This window comes from Heterodontus francisci, chromosome 27 (genome assembly GCF_036365525.1).
Source record: "Heterodontus francisci isolate sHetFra1 chromosome 27, sHetFra1.hap1, whole genome shotgun sequence".
In the NCBI taxonomy this organism is placed as follows: Eukaryota; Metazoa; Chordata; class Chondrichthyes; order Heterodontiformes; family Heterodontidae; genus Heterodontus; species Heterodontus francisci.
The window spans coordinates 47,376,040-47,390,050 of record NC_090397.1 but is presented as its reverse complement, the minus strand read 5'-3'; the positions used below and the strand labels follow the sequence as shown (position 1 = coordinate 47,390,050).

At 41.3% G+C, this 14,011-nt stretch overlaps 1 protein-coding gene across 5 annotated transcripts in view; it reads left to right on the top strand.

Annotated features, from left to right (window-relative positions):
- LOC137384799 (plexin-B2-like) overlaps positions 1–14,011 on the top strand; it is a 258,477-nt gene that overhangs the window by 125,818 nt on the left and 118,648 nt on the right. Inside the window, exon 1 of one of the 5 annotated variants that reach the window (XM_068059292.1) lies at positions 5,715–5,923. The exons of 3 other annotated variants lie outside the window; for them this stretch is intronic. The gene's annotated coding sequence lies outside the window, so the exon portion shown is untranslated. Of the gene's footprint in view, positions 1–5,714; positions 5,924–12,993; positions 13,076–14,011 lie in introns of those variants that run through there. One more of the 5 variants, XM_068059293.1, reaches the window with a different exon arrangement.

Sequence of the window (14,011 nt, the reverse complement as noted above, 5' to 3'; positions counted from 1 at the left end):
TAATTGCGCTTTGCCCTGTACTTCCTCCACTCTATTCATGTCACCATTTGCCTAACTTGTTTCTCCTTTTATGGCACTGTTGTTTCCTAGCTTTTTTTATGTCTTTGCATTTCTGTCCCTCTTAAAAGTACTTTTAAGTATTTTTCTGTTACTGCCTTTGAGAAGCTCCTGATGAAAATAGTGAAGCTCGCATATTCTATACTAAGCAACTATTGTTTCTCTGGTCTGCAAAAGTCTGAGTCACCTATATAGTCAACCACTCAGTCAGCCTGTTTCCACATCGCAAAGAATGCTACAAACAGTACAAATTTAAACTTTTATTTTAAAAAGTGGATAGCTTAATTGTACAGTGTAATTGAAATGTATTCTTTGGCATGATTTGAGCATAGAGTCAATCTAGTCAGTTTGTGATTTCACAATAAGAGAAAGTTGACAATAATCCTGAATATGGATTTCAGTGACTGAACAGTATTGTCCTTCCCTCTTAAGCTGTTGTGCTTGTGTGATCGGTTTTGATATTTTAACCACTTTTTGAACGCTTTTTAAATTCAATCTCTACAGTTTTTTGAAAAATAACAGAGATCCTGTACAATATAGATACTTCACAATGTATTCTAAATGAGTCTATATTCTTCCTTTCTGTCTTTTTAATTCATTTATCAAAAAATCAAATCTCCCAACTATCATCACTTTAATTTCAGAGTATTTACTTTTATATACAACATTCATTTGGGGTTTGTACACATTCTGAGGAGCTAATTGTGCCCAGATCATCCATGCAATTTCAATCGACCAATTAACACAGGAGTCAACAGCTAATTATTACCTCCTCGGTGCTACAGGGAACTCTGCAAGAGTAAGATGCCCTGTGTTGCTGCTGTTGCAGTTTCAGCTGTATGGCCTGAAGAAGTATTTTAAAACCAAAAATGACTGCTGTCCACCCACACACACACTAATCTGGAGACAGTTCACATTTAAAATAGATTATCCACTTTTATCTGTGCAGTAGGAATGTCTGCCTGTGTGTAGTTGCTCTATCGTGGTTCTATAATGAATGTTGCTGAAGACTGAATTTTTATAAATTACAGCTGTTTTTTTAAGAAACAAGTTGGACTTTGATGATCAAATGTATATTCCATTATCATTTTGCTAATTTTTATTACTGCTATCTCTATAAATAATCCTGCTCATTAATTTCATTCCCATTCCAAATAAAATTACAATATTACATAATGCAAAAATACAATATGGTTGGAATTTTAACCCCCCCCGGGGGAGCGGAGGGCAGTGTAGAATTGAGTGGGAGGTGGAGGGTGCTGTACCCATTGCCTTCCCGCCCCCATTGCAATTTTACGAATGGCGGGGGAGGTGGCAAATAGCCCGCCCGCCCCAGGTTAGTATTACCAGCGGTAGACATGAAGCTCACCAACTCAGGAGGACACACGGGAAAACCTGGCGGCCTCCTTGCGGGGTTGGGGGAGGCCTCCTGATCAGGCACCCTGTGTCCTCATGGACAGCCTTGCCCACGGGACAAGCCGCCTCTGCTGGAGCACGTTTTCTGCCCCACCCCCCCAACTGACTCTGCCTATCTTGCCAGGGCCCAGCCCATTGTCCCCAGTGAGACCCCAACACTTGCCTTAATTCTGGGGCTGCCTCCATTGCTGCTCCTCTCACTGGGCGCAGTCCCAGCAGTGACCACCACTGCTGGCACTGTAGAGCTGCCAGCATGTTGATTGGCCAGCAGCTCTTGGAGGCAGGTCTTCCTGTGTCAGAGGGGCAGAAGTCGCGCCCGAGGCCAATTAAGGACCTGGGCCACGGAAAATCATGACTTGGCTTTCAGGCCCCGCAGAGGCGGGCTCGCCCACGACTTTTTGGCCAGTTGGCAGGGCCTCCGCCCTGACATAAAATTCCAACCGGTGTTACTCTTAATATCTACCAGGAACTATTTTGATGGGAACAACAACTTGCATTTATACTGTGTCTTAACCATAGTAAAATGTCCCAAGCTGTTTCACAGGAGGGTTATCTTAAAAAAATTTGAAACTGAGCCACATAAGGAGCTATTGGGACAGGTGATCAAAAGTTTTTTTGAAGAGGTACATTTTAAGGATGAGGAGAGAGGAGGTAAGGTTTAGGGAAGGAAAATCTAAGAGCTTGGGTCTTGGGCAGCTAAAAGCACAGCTGCCAATGGAACTGTGCTGACACAGGTTTGTACAAGCCAAACTCTTAGATTTTTCTCTCTCCACAGATGCTGTCAGACCTGCTGAGTATTTCCAGCATTTCTTGTTTTTATTTCAGATTTCCAGCATCTGCAATATTTTGCTTTTATTTTAGTGTTTAATTCACTGCCACTTCTCTTCCAGGAATGCCTGCCTTGAAGTTCTGCTCTTTCATGTTTGCTTTGGGCCAGGGCTGTTCATTTTTCTGTTAGTTAACACCCTCTACATTTCTAATATCTGCGTATTTTTGAAGGGTCGCTGACCTGAAACGTTAACTCTGCTTCTCTCTCCACAGATGTTGCCAGACCTACTGAGTATTTCCTGCATTTCTTATTTTTATTACAGAATGGTACTAATTCAGCCAAGAATGAATGCTGTAGGAATAATTTCATAACGTGTAATAGAGGTGGCATTGTGGCTCAAATACTGGTTTGCTAACATAGGAAGTCACAAAACTCCACCTGGCTTATCTATAATTAAATTTATTTTCTAATTGTCAGCTAAATTGTTCATTGGTGATATTCAAGCTCCTTGACTTCTCTTTGACTTCACATCTTTATCTTTGTTATGCTATAACCTTCTAGGCCTCCAGTCAGGCTGTTCAGCTTTTAGATTGTTGACCTATCTGCCTGAAATTCCATGCTCCCCTGTCTTTTGTTCTCCAAAAAGAAGCAAAGGAATACTATTCTTGTGTTGGACTTGGACCATACAAGACTTCCACTCCAATCCCAAGAAAGGCTTGACCTCTAGAAACAAATTAATTTTCAAGATATATTCAACATCTTCTTGCTTGTTTGTAATCTTGAACATCTATTATATTCACAAATAGAATACTCACTAGGAGCCAGAAGTATTTCACAGAAATACATTGCATTCTATAGTTATTTTCAATACACACCTATTTTTGTCATCATATATCACAAAACCCTAGCACCACATGCTATTGCTTTGTTTGTAAAGTGACCCAAATCAGATTTGAACAGCTCTTCAGTATAATACTTAGCTACTCTGGCATGAAACTGTTAAGAAATGGGCCCCATCTCTTAATTAAGGATCACCGTCTTGTTTTTCTCAATATTTTTCCCATGATGTTTCTGTATCCATCCAGCCACCCGCCACTTAAATATTTTAAACTTATGCACTCTTAAAATAAACTTTTACCTAGGCATCTATTGTCCATACCAATTCTCAAAACCCATGGTGCTCTTTATTGTTCTATTTAGCAGCTAAGCTATTGTAACATACACTATCCTGCCCCCCGCTTACATGTGACCTCTTTCTGCATGGCTCACACCTGGTTTCCATTTGTTAGTTATCCATAGTGCCGTGACTGAAATTAGGAATTGACCTCTTGGAAATTGAGGTTCCAAGCCTGTATCCCATCACTCTCTGGCACAGCGTTCAACAGTAACTTCAGACATTAATTGGGATTGTGATCTTAGACAGTAATACTGTGCCAGATGGATAGATTAATTGTTAAACTGACTATTCTTGGCTTAGGTGTTGAAATCACCCTCATAGGTGAAGGAAGCCTTGTCATAAGAGGTGCACTACAAATTTTGGATCTACACTAGATATTCCTAGGCTCAGCATCAGCTGTCTCCCTATAAGTAGTCCTTGTTTTCTCTACAATCAGGAGTTTACCTTAACTGCCGCATATTGATTTATAGATTAACATGGCCCAGGGATCATTGGTTAGCATAAGCTTGCATGTGACCTCAAGTACAATTCTCCACCCCCTCCCCCCTTCCAGAAGGCAGATTGACAAACACTGTAATCTTCTTTGGCCTCCTTATCTCGAGAGACAATGGGTAAGCGCCTGGAGGTGGTCAGTGGTGTGTGGAGTAGCGCCTGGAGTGACTATAAAGGCCAATTCTAGAGTGACAGGCTCTTCCACAGGTGCTGTAGAAAAATTTGATTGTCGGGGCTGTTACACAGTTGGCTCTTCCCTTGCGCCTCTGTCTTTTTTCCTGCCAACTGCTAACACTGTAATAAAGTAATGTTAATTGTAGATCAACAAGCTGCTTTATTATACACTCAATATATGAACAAACCAATGAATGTCAGGCGATTGTATAACACTCCTTGTAACAGAGAAAACAATTAGGCACATCACATTCATCCTGGGCTAAACTCACTTTACTGATAGGAAAGTTTCTGAAACTAGTTGGTGCTAACTTTGGGAAGGAATTTCTATTGCACTGTTTGTCTTAGATCCCAAATTTTTTCTTAGCTGGATAGGAAGCCAAAGGTTTGATCTCTGACCTTCCCCAGGTATGTCATATTGGCTGGTTCGGCATCCAAATCAATCTGGTCACCTCTATTCAAAAATCTCCCAAGAGGTCTGTGCAGTTGAGACCCACACTGTGCTCTAATAAATTAAGGCCTTCCAAAATATTAAATGTGAATGTCCCTGAAATGTATTAACAAATTTAGTGTCTTGAATTGATGTGGTATGTGAGACACCATTTCTCCAGGTGCTTCATCTGCCTCTAAAAGTTAACAAGTCTAATTGAGACAATTGTGTAGCATTGCGGATTGGTTATTACTGTATCTTGGTATTTAACAAAGTTTCATCATTGCCTCAAGCACAGTTTTGGTGAGTTTTCATTAACCGTTACAGTTGTACATGCTATTGGCCAGTTCAGTGTAGAAAATCAGTTTGGGAAACTTCGTCATAAATTGAAATGACATTCCCTGACCGGTGAAGTTGTCACTTCCTCACGCTCCATTATTAATTTATCCGAGCCCTTCATTGTCATGTGTTTTGATCTTGGATGAAACTTGCTGAACTGATTTAAGATACGACCCCAAAAAAGGTTTCAGTTACTCTTTCAGGTAATATGTTTTGGTCTCAGCCATATCGAAGAGCAGTGCACGTCAGAGCTTAGTACATTCTTAGCCTCCAACTTCATTAAGTGCTCCATCCTCAGACTTACAAATGCAGTAAATACATTTTCTGCTTGGCTTGTAACCTTCTTGTTGAAGGTGCCCTCTGGCAGGATACTTTGGAGGGAGGTAAATTGTTGAGCTATCTTCAGCTGTGTCCTTTGTGCCTTATGCCAAAGTCCCAGTGCTGATTTCCAGGTGCAGGCTGAAACATCACTTCCATAAATCAAGGTAAGTTCTTAGTGCTGATGAACAGTGGTCCATAACGGGCTGGAAGTCATACTGTGAGGTGCAGTTATCAGAAATGACCTCTTGACAGGTCATTCTAGCCCTCTGCCACCTCGTCAACTCCACAACCTTTACTTGATGCACAAGGGAATCTTGTGCTTCTGTGTTCCGTCAAACTTGCTTTGGGCAGAATCTGGCAGCAGACATTTCCCAATGCTGTGGGAGATCCATAGTGTTCAGAGTGCATTGGACTAAGAACTGAACCAACCCAGGGTCAGGTCCAAAGTATTGACCTTAACTCAATGTTACCAGCACAAACTGCTGATTTTCTGTTGCTGGTAACGTCAGTTAGCAGAACCAAAGTAAAACACTCTTTCAGAAGAGTTTCATTTCTTCTGACTAAAAAGTTATTTAAACTACAGGGTTGCCCTGCTGCTGTTCTTGCTCTCTCAGGCAATCCTGTGATATAAAGGGGACATAAGAATTTCATAGAACTAGCGTATTGGCTTTAATTTGATTTTATTTTTCCCTGTTGGGTATTGGTACCAGTAGATTCACTAGGCCTGGTGACAGCGGTGCATTAATGTGTAAGTAATTGTTATTTTCAGTTTAAATTAATGATGCAGAAATCTGTATTGGTTCTTTGCATGCTTTAAAAGCTGTTTACTGTGAATGCTTTCCTACGTAACTTCACTCTTAACAGCTGTTAATTCTTTAGTACGCGGCTTGAATCCGTATATTGCATTAATCATTCAGAGCACTCAATACAAGAGTAACCTTCCTACTTTGTGGGTTTTTTTCCCATGTCTCTCTTTTGTAATGTTTCTTCCTGTTTAGGAAGTGCTAAAACCAATAATTGCACTTTGCTGCAAATGGGTTGGAGTTTCTATCTTTGGTCATCAGATCAAAAGGACATGAAATTGCTAAACCTCAGATGTTTACACAAACGTTATTATCTAGAAATGTAGCAATGAATGCTAAATCTAAGTGGGTTACTAAATTGTTGGAAGAGCAGAAGTCTATTGATCATAAGAATACTATTGTCATGTTAAATCCAAACTGAAGAAAACTAATTTGCAGGGTTATGGGAAAAAGCCAAAGATCTGACACACATGATGGGCCAAATGGCCTCTCTCTGTGCTGTAAGATTCTATGAAACTGGATTTTCCACCTTTTAATATTGAGGTAATTTAAATATATAAAATCTCTTCAGTACCTTTTGATGGCTTGTGTTTAATAAATAAATGGATCACATTGATATCCAGGTTTCGGTATTTGTTCACACCCTTGCACTCGAGCAACTGGCCCACAGCCCAGTCTGTCACAGGGCCTTAAAGTAACATCTCAAACTCCTCGCAGATGCAGGCTGCTAGTGTGCATAACATTTGGTGCCCAACATGGTGCTTGACTATTTGATATCTTGCTGACCACTAATGGACCAATAATACTAAACCCATTGCAGATGTGAAGAGTCCGCACTTAAATAGCTCAAAATGTTATTGCTTGAAATAATAAATATCGGGACACTTATGAAAATATCTGAGGAGATGAAAGGGGCCAAATCAACCTTAACAGAAAACTCATTAAAAAAAATATTAATATACCTATTTCTGTCATAGTCATGATATATATTGTGTTTATAGTGCTCTTTTCATTTCTTTTACACATGAGCAGTTTGTGAGAATCTTCTTAGGAATCATTTTTTTTGTTTGCTGGACAATTTAGATTTTTTAAAATCACCCTCTTTAAAATGTATTTGATTTTTGTTTTGCTTTCTTGATACATATGTGGCACATAAACTAATAGCCTCTACAATCAAGATTTAAGAATATAAATGTTGGATACAGGACTTGGTTTACTGGAATAACTCATGCATGACTGAGATCTGAAAACTGAATTCTGTAGGCTTGACTCATTGTCTAATTTCTCCTCCATAAACAAGCCTGTGCTGTTCTGTCCCACTTGCACCACAGATATGCTGAAACTACAGAAAATATTCAGAAATAATGTGGAGCTTATTCAAGGAGCAGCTACTGCGTGTCCTTGATAAGTATCTACCTGTGAGGCAGGGAGGAAGTTGCCGAGCGAGGGAGCCGTGGTTTACGAAAGAAGTTGAAGCGCTTGTCAAGAGAAAGAAGAAGGCTTATGTTAGGATGAGACGTGAAGGCTCAGTTAGGGCGCTTGAGAGTTACAAGCTAGCCAGGAAGGATCTAAAGGGAGAGCTAAGAAGAGCAAGGAGAGGACACGAGAAGTCATTGGCGGATAGGATCAGGGAAAACCCTAAGGCTTTCTATAGGTATATCAGGAATAAAAGAATGACTAGAGTTAGATTAGGGTCAATCAAGGATAGTAGTGGGAAGTTGTGTGTGGAATCAGAGGAGGTAGGGGAAGTGTTAAATGAATATTTTGCGTCAGTATTTACAGTAGAGAAAGAAAATGTTGTCGAGGAGAATACTGAGATTCAGGCTACTAGGCTAGATGGGATTGAGGTTCACAAGGAGGAGGTGTTATCAATTTTGGAAAGTGTGAAAATAGATAAGTCCCCTGGGCCAGATGGGATTTATCCTAGGATTCTCTGGGAAGCTAGGGAGGAGATTGCAGAGCCTTTGTCCTTGATCTTTATGTCGTCATTGTCAACAGGAATAGTGCCGGAAGACTGGAGGATAGCAAATGTTGTCCCCTTGTTCAAGAAGGGGAGTAGAGACAGCCCTGGTAATTATAGACCTGTGAGCCTTACTTCGGTTGTGGGTAAAATGTTGGAAAAGGTTATAAGAGACAGGATTTATAATCATCTTGAAAAGAATTAGTTCATTATCGATAGTCAGCACGGTTTTGTGAAGGGTAGGTCGTGCCTCACAAACCTTATTGAGTTTTTCGAGAAGGTGACCAAACAGGTGGATGAGGGTAAAGCCGTGGATGTGGTCTATATGGATTTCAGTAAGGCGTTTGATAAAGTTCCCCATGGTAGGCTATTGCAGAAAATACGGAAGTATGGGGTTGAAGGTGATTTAGAGCTTTGGATCAGAAATTGGCTAGCTGAAAGAAGACAGAGGGTGGTGGTTGATGGCAAATGTTCATCCTGGAGTTTAGTTACTAGTGGTGTACCGCAAGGATCTGTTTTGGGGCCACTGCTGTTTGTCATTTTTATAAATGACCTGGAAGAGGGTGTAGAAGGGTGGGTTAGTAAATTTGCGGATGACACCAAGGTCGGTGGAGTTGTGGATAGTGCCGAAGGATGTCGTAGGGTTCAGAGGGACATAGATAGGCTGCAGAGCTGGGCTGAGAGATGGCAAATGGAGTTTAATGCGGAAAAGTGCGAGGTGATTCACTTTGGAAGGAGTAACAGGAATGCAGAGTACTGGGCTAATGGGAAGATTCTTGGTAGTGTAGATGAACAGAGAGATCTTGGTGTCCAGGTGCATAAATCCCTGAAGGTTGCTACCCAGGTTAATAGGGCTGTTAAGAAGGCATATAGTGTGTTAGCTTTTATTAGTAGGGGGATCGAGTTTCGGAGCCACGAGGTCATGCTGCAGCTGTACAAAACTCTGGTGAGACCGCACCTGGAGTATTGCGTGCAGTTCTGGTCACCGCATTATAGGAAGGATGTGGAAGCTATGGAAAGGGTGCAGAGGAGATTTACGAGGATGTTGCCTGGTATGGAGGGAAGGTCTTACGAGGAAAGGCTGAGGGACTTGAGGTTGTTTTCGTTAGAGAGAAGGAGGAGAAGAGGTGACTTAATAGAGACATATAAGATAATCAGAGGGTTAGATAGGGTGGATAGTGAGAGTCTTTTTCCTCGGATGGTGATGGCAAACACGAGGGGACATAGCTTTAAGTTGAGGGGTGATAGATATAGGACAGATGTCAGAGGTAGTTTCTTTACTCAGAGAGTAGTAGGGGCGTGGAACGCCCTGCCTGCAACAGTAGTAGACTCGCCAACTTTAAGGGCATTTAAGTGGTCATTGGATAGACATATGGATGAAAATGGAATAGTGTAGGTCAGATGGTTTCACAGGTCGGCGCAACATCGAGGGCCGAAGGGCCTGTACTTCGCTGTAATGTTCTAATTCTTAAAAAAAAAAATTCTAAAAAAATGTGTTTATGCTAAGTACACTGTCCTTGGAGATAAGTTTATTTTACGTCACAATTTGTGTTGGTTGTGGCTCAGTTGGTAGCGCTCTCGCCTCTAGGTCACACAATTCTGGGTTCAGATCCCACCCCAAGGCTTGAGCACAAAAAAATCAAGGCTGACAGTCCAGTGCTGCACTGTCAGAGGTGCAGTCTTTTGGATGAGACATTAAATCGGGCTCCCTCGGCTCAGGTGGATGTAAAAGATCCCATGGTATTATTTCGAAGAAGAGCAGGGGAGTTATCTCCAGTGTCCTGGCAAATATTTATTCCTAAGTCAACATCACAAAGAAACAGATCTGGTCATTATTGCATTGCTCTTTGCACACAGCAAGCTCCCACATACTGGCTGCTGCGTTTCCTACACTACAACAGTGACTAACTTCAAAAAGTACTTCATTGGCTGTCAAGCACTTTGAGACATCCGGTGCAAGTTTTTCTTTTTAATTGTTCTATATTCTGGCCATTTTGAGTTGAGCATTGCTACGAGCTTACTGTCTAAAGACAAGGCAGGGGATTAGAGCTTGATACTGTTAGATAGATGTGCCATGGTGGACAGTTGTCAATAGTGCGTAACATGACTATCGAAATTTAGTGTCAGGATTATAAGCCAACAGTGACAATCGGCACACCAACTCTGGTAGTGGAAGAATAAAGGCCCACCAATAACTTCTCAGGACAACTAGCCATTGACAATAAATGTAGTCTTGAAGCTTCATCAGCATCCTGAAAACAAATGTTAACAATTAGCTTTACCTACTGCTTATTGATGGGTTGGTACAGTCTCTCTATGAATGTAGTCTGATATCAGAGAGGCACCCGTGAAAGGGAAGAGAAACTAAATTTTGTGGAAGTGATGACCTGTTTGAAACACACATGCTTCTTACTTTTCCTATTCTTCGATTCAAACTCTAGCAATTGTAAAATATACTTAGACTTAATCAAACCACACCACTTACCATGTAAAATTCAAAATTCTCTCCTGGACTTGCCTCGAAATACACCAGCAGCTGTTGTGGGATGCAGGAGATGAAGATAACATTTGGACAGAAGCTGTTGTGACTCATATGTAAGAGCTGTTGGTCATTGCTCATTTCATGTCAAATGTCCCAAGACAAATGTGTGGAGTTTGCAAGTTCTCCCTGTGTTTGCGTGGGTTTCCTCCGGGTGCTCCGGTTTCCTCCCACATGCCAAAGACTTGCAGGTTGATAGGTAAATTGGCCATTAGCAATTGCCCCTAGTGTAGGTAGGTGGTAGGGAAATATAGGGACAGGTGGGGATGTGGTAGGAATATGGGATTAGTGTAGCATTAGTAAAAAAAAATGGGTGGTTGATGGTCGGCACAGACTCGGTGGGCCGAAGGGCCTGTTTCAGTGCTGTATCTCTAAACTAAACTAAATGTTGATTGATTTGAGACGCTTTTTTATGATAAAAATCAGAATTGAAGACTGATTTTGTTCTGAGAGACAGACATCTTAGTGCCATTTTTGGTGAGTAGTTTTTGTGATAAATTATATCTGTAGAGTGAGTTGCACCTCCAAAAACAGAGAAAACATTGCGAAGTTATAGAGGAAGTACAGAAAATATAGATGTTCTACCTTGTTATCTTCACTGATGAGAATATATTATATTTCTATGTAATGGCCATGACCATTGGTGTTCTAACAAGTTTCATAAAGGCTGTCAAATATGGAAACAGATTGATTGTAGCTAATAGAAGGTTTGAAAATGCTTCTTGTTTCATATAAACTGAGCAGTGTATTTTTTAAATATAAAAGTCCTGTGTCCTTACAATGCCGTCACTTTACTTACTGGAGTGTAAATTAAATGGAGTGTAATCCACAGGAAAAGCTCATACTTTATTTTAAAGGAAAGGATCTAAACTAGGTTCTGTAATATAAACACCACTTTTAAATCTGGAAGAATGTGAAGAGGGGAGTGCATAGGGCAGTGTCTAGAGAAAGTCAGCATAAAAGTTGTCATTAGGCATAAATCCAAGGAAAGCTCTTCTAACCCATGTAATCATTTGGTTTGGGATGATCCATTTGGGGAGTTTGGGTAAGTAAATGCCTTCTGTTTTCAAGTTCCTAAAGAACAGATAATTATCTAAATCATTATGAATTTTTACTGTAAATTTTTTAGGAAATATTTCGAAGCTGGGATGGCTGCCAGATGGGACCCACCAAAAACTACATGAAGTACTCCTTTTGCATATTTGTATGATAAAACAGTTAACCAATACAGATTTCACATTCCCTGAAAGTGGAGTCATCAGGTAGTCTGTACAAGATCATACCCAAATAATTGGCATGCTGATGCCACACCACCATATTTGGGGATAAAATGTAAGGGATTTGTATTAAGCATTGTGTAGTGTTTTTATTTTTTACTAACGTTATGAAAAATGAGTTTACTTTCAACATTTTCGTCCCGTCGATTAGAACTCCGTATGTGTGCAACTGATCATAATGGCTTTGGGAGGGAGTGGGGGTGGGGGGGTGGTGGGTGGTTGCCGAGGGACAAGCTTTTTCTGGGCAGGTTTAGTGAGGCTAATATTTACTGGCTATCTCCAATTGCTTTGAGAAGGTGGTGGTGGGCCACCTTCTCTAAACGACTGACCTGGCAATTCATTTGTTAAAACAGTGTATTAGGAGTCAACCATGTAGTGTGGGACTGGATTCACATGTAGGCCATACCAGGTAGTGATGGTAGTTTCCCTTGACTGTCCCTTCCAGTCCACCAACAGGGCAGCTACTTCAGAGGACTCCTGTGAAGTCTTGAATAAAATAATTGACAAATATCAGGCCACAGAGCTGCCGAAGATCTCCAATACAGGCAGAAATAAAGCAAAAGTACTACAAGCTGCATTGGGAGCTAACTAAATCCTTAACAAGGTTAAACTTAGGTAGGAAAATATTTAGCATTGGTGAGCTTGATTTTTCAAAGCTTCCAAAAGCATGAACTTTCAGCAAAGCGGGTAAATTAACAGGGGAGCAGGAAAGACAAACATCAGTAACTCCAGGTGACTTCTTACAGTGAGCAGAATCAGAAGTAGATATGAGAACCACTGAGAAGTTCAGGGTGCCGTGCAGAGGAACTAAGGTGTTCTCTTTAACTTACGTGAATAGATGTTTTGAAATAAACCCAATTAAACAATACCTGGGGGAAGTCAAAATTAAAAGGCAGTACAAGAGTTTTTTAAAAAAAAGTGAAACCACACGGGAGAACTATAATAAGAAAGGGAAATAGCCAAAAAAAAAGGAAAATGAAGCTGGGGTCCTTCGGGAGTGCCTTTGCTTTGGAATGCTTCCAAATAAGAAAGACAGATAGAATAGTGGGATGTATGGATATAAAACCTGTCTGTTAATGATTAAACTTAGACAAAGCTTATAAAGAGCAAAATGCAGGAAGTTACAAGGGCAGACTGGAGTGAGGGAATTTTTGTGAGTGCGTAGACAGTATCAGATGCAGTACATGAGTTATCCCAGGTAAATGGTATCGCCAGGCTAGCGTCAGACCTCAAAATCAAACATTCGGGGAGGGAACTGGAGAACAATACAACCAGGAACATTGTTGTCATGACAAAGGAACAGTTGTTGAAAGAAGCCAAGGTAATGGAAATACTTGTTGGATTAAGCCTGAGAAAAGAAGCAAGAAAGGTAGGAAACCTGCTGAAACAATCCAAGTGATTTACACTAGCGAAGAGATACCAGGCAGTACCATTGTGGAAGGGTACAAGATCCCAAAAGAAGTTTTAAGTTTGAAATACAGAAACCTAGCCTGGACAAAGATGTAGTTTGTAGGTTCCAGTAGCATGCTTGGGAGGAACAGGTGAACCAGGACCTGTGGGGCTGAATTTTAACAACCAAAAATGGTATCAGGACAAATCTGAAAATCAACCCCAATCTGCCTCCAGCCTGCCCCCTCCTGCTTTGCAGGTCTTGTAGCGGGAGGCTGAATTTCCCAGGCATCTGGAAACCTGACAGCTGAAGGGACACGAGGACAGCTTCAAGCTTTTTCAGCACTGCTTGTGGGCCAGGAGGAGCAGCAGTGCTTCCCCAGACCGCCCCCCCCCCAAGCGCCCCTTCCATCAGATCTGCCACCCCTGCATACAAAGACCCTGGGATTGGGAATCCGATCCCTCTCTTTTGCTTCCCCACCCCCAGGTTATGGATCGTACATACCAGCTCCTGCAGCTGCTCTGGAGTCCTCCCTGCCCAACTGTAAACTCAGCCTGTCAATGAGGCTGACTCTGGGTGGGGAACATATCCGGGGCAAAAGACTCCTGTTGTGGAATTTCCCATCTAAAACTCCACCCCCTGCCGACATAACCTGCCCCTGTTAATATGCAGGCCATGGTTTCCGAAGTTTTACTCACTTCATATCCATTGTAGACTAATAAATAGAGATTGATTACTATGATTAGTCAACAATACTGTTGTATCATGCAATTACCGGGATGGTAGAGGGCAAATTAAATGAACTTTGGTTTCTTCATCTAGGAATTTCTACATTCAACAGGGAGACCATAGTCATTGGCAGTTCTT